Genomic DNA, 3564 nt, shown 5'->3' with positions numbered 1-3564 from the left:
GTATGTGCAGTGCATCTACTGAAACATATGTCTGGTAATGAGACCATGTATTTCTAAACCACTGTAGTGTTTTCTTTTAGATCAAATGAACTGCTATCATATGTTCACTTTAATGGATTAGAGTTGAATACAAGATACATGTACTTCCTCCATTGATAGAGAGCATGGTTTACTTCAGGAAGCTGAGGATCTAAACAGATTACATAGTACAGCTGTTTGCTGTGTGACTCACCACACTCACTACTCGTAAAAGGCTATGGCGGAAGTATTTACTTTACCAAACATGCTTTGCTGGTCACGGGGTGGTAACTGCCTGCAAGTCGACTATGGTGGTCCCCCATATAGGATAACAGAGCAACTCTGTGCAGCATACACTCCATGATGTCAGGACAGCGTCAGATGATGAAAGTGCTATTTTTTGTTTTGCAGGAAATAGAGACAAAGTTTCCCATTTCTAGCTGATTTTTTCAATCTTTGTCATCATGAACCCCACATATGGTCTTTGTTAAAAGAACAAAGGGCACATATTCCCAAAAATTGCACATGAAAAAGATTCCTGACTCATAATAAACTTCACTTACTAGTAGAGCCTGGATATCAAAATACTACACCCTTGGTGTGGCACTCATCTAGAATGGACACACCCTAATATTAGTGGGAATTAAGAGTAACATTTCTAATGGGCCGTGTCTAGACTGTTGGCCCTTTATCTCTTGTTGAAGCGAAAAGATAACACAAACATTATTTCCCACTGGGTCAGACATGATGGACCTCACCACTGGGTCAGACATGATGGACCTCACCACTGGGTCAGACATGATGGACCTCACCACTGGGTCAGACATGATGGACCTCACCACTGGGTCAGACATGATGGACCTCACCACTGGGTCAGACATGATGGACCTCACCACTGGGTCAGATATGATGGACCTCACCACTGGGTCAGACATGATGGACCTCACCACTGGGTCAGACATGATGGACCTCACCACTGGGTCAGACATGATGGACCTCACCACTGGGTCAGACATGATGGACCTCACCACTGTATCTGATGGGCCGCCAAGTCCTGGTCTGTGTCAGCTGTGTGAGAAAGGATTACTCACTGTGTTGGGTGTATGTGACTGTGTTGGGTGTGTGTGTGTGACTGTGTTGGGTGTATGTGACTGTGTTGTGGGTGTGTGTGTGTGTGTGTGTGTGACTGTGTTGGGTGTGTGACTCTGTTGGGTGTGTGTGTGACTGTGTTGTGTGTGTATGACTGTGTTGGGTGTGTGACTGTGTTGTGTGTGTGTGTGTGTGTGTGTGTGTGTGTGTGTGTGTGTGTGTGTGTGTGTGTGTGTGTGTGTGTGTGTGTGTGTGTGACTGTGTTGGGTGTGTGACTCTGTTGGGTGTGTGTGTGTGACTGTGTTGTGTGTGTGTGACTGTGTTGGGAGTGTGTGGTAGAAGAAAATGGAATCTGACAAACTGGACTAGAATAGTACTGTGTGGTGTAGGAGAAAGTGTGAGTATAATAAAGAGACAGGACTGACCTGACTGACCTGTTATGTACCACACAGTCTCACTGGCCTGTTATGTACCACACAATCAGACTGACCTGTTATGTACCACGCAGTCGGACCGACCTGTTATGTACCACACAGTCCGACTGACCTGTTATGTACCCCACAGTCCGACTGACCTGTTATGTACCACACAGTCTGACTGACCTGTTATGTACCACACAGTCTGACTGACCTGTTATGTACCACACAAGCTGACTGGCATGTTATGTACCACACAATCTGACTGGTCTGACATGTACAACACATTCAGACTGGCATGTTATGTACCACACACACTCTGACTGACCAGTTATGTAACACACATTCTGAATGATCTGCCATGTACCACACACAGTCTGAATTATCTGACATGTACCACACACAGTCTGGCTGGCCCATTATGTACCACACCATCTGATTTACCGGACATGTACCACACTTTGTCTGGCTGACCTGGTATGTACCACACATATTCTGATTGACCTGATATGTACCACACCTTGTCTGGTTGACCTGGTATGTACCATATCCGGTCTGATTGACCTGATATGTACCACCCATTCTGATTGACCTGATATGTACCACACATAGTCTGCTTTACCTGATATGTATCCACACACGGTCTGATTTACCTGATATGTACCACACACAGTCTGCTTGGCCTGATATGTACCACACCTTGTCTGATTGACCTGATGTGTACCATACCGTCTGACTGACCTGATATGTACCACATACCGTCAGATTTACCTGATATGTACCACATACAGCCTGATTGACCTGATATGTAACACACAGTCTGATTGATCTGATATGTACCCCACACAGTCTGCTTGACCTGATATGTACCACACCTAGTCTGATTGACCTGATGTGTACCATACCGTCTGACTGACATGATATGTATCCACACACAGTCTGGTTTACCTGATATGTACCACACAAGTCTGATTGGCCTGATATGTACCACACACCGTCTGCTTGACCTGATATGTACCACACCTTGTCTGATTGACCTGATATGTACCTCACACAGTCTGATTGACTTGATGTGTACCATACCGTCTGCTTGACCTGATATGTACCACACCTAGTCTGATTGACCTGATATGTACCACACACAGTCTGATTGACCAGATATCCACACAGCTTGATTCACCTCATATGTACCACACACAGTCTGATTGACCTGATATGTACCACACCTTATGATTGACCTGATATGTACCACATATTCTGATTTACCTGATATGTACCACACAGTTTGATGCCAGCAAGTGTGCATAGGTTATAATGTATATTTATTTCATAGTAAATCTAACATAGGTTATAGTGTATATTTATTTCATAGTAAATCTAACATAGGTTATAGTGTATGTTTATTTCATAGTAAATCTAACATAGGTTATAGTGTATATTTATTTCATAGTAAATCTAACATAGGTTATAGTGTATATTTATTTCATAGTAAATCTAACATAGGTTATAGTGTATATTTATTTCATAGTAAATCTAACATAGGCTATAGTGTATGTTTATTTCACAGTAAATCTAACATAGGTTATAGTGTATATTTATTTCATAGTAAATCTAACATAGGTTATAGTGTATGTTTATTTCATAGTAAATCTAACATAGGTTATAGTAAATTGTTCTCCATAATGATATTTGTTCTATAGTTGATACACAGCACACTGTATGATGGTAGAGGCCCGTGTGTGTCTGGTTGCGTGCGTTCCTCCAGAGCAGCCCCGTCTTGGTTACTGTGGTGCACCACAGCCTGTCTGTCTGTGTGCGGTGAGAGTGACTCAGCACATCAAGAAGAAAACATGCAGGCACATACATGACCCTTACGTGTGGTGTGTGAGAATAACATAATAACACGCCAACATGGAAATCATTCTCACCTCACATACATTAAGAAAGACAGGCAGACAGCACTCTAGGGCGACAAGGCTTTTGAGTGTAGCCTTCAAAGGCCTTGAAGGTTTCTGAATGTCTGTCTGTGTGTCTGCCAGGC

The sequence above is a fragment of the Oncorhynchus kisutch genome, linkage group LG13 (genome assembly GCF_002021735.2).
Source record: "Oncorhynchus kisutch isolate 150728-3 linkage group LG13, Okis_V2, whole genome shotgun sequence".
NCBI lineage: Eukaryota > Metazoa > Chordata > Actinopteri > Salmoniformes > Salmonidae > Oncorhynchus > Oncorhynchus kisutch.
The sequence above is the reverse complement of the archived record's forward strand: the minus strand, read 5'-3'. Positions refer to the sequence as shown.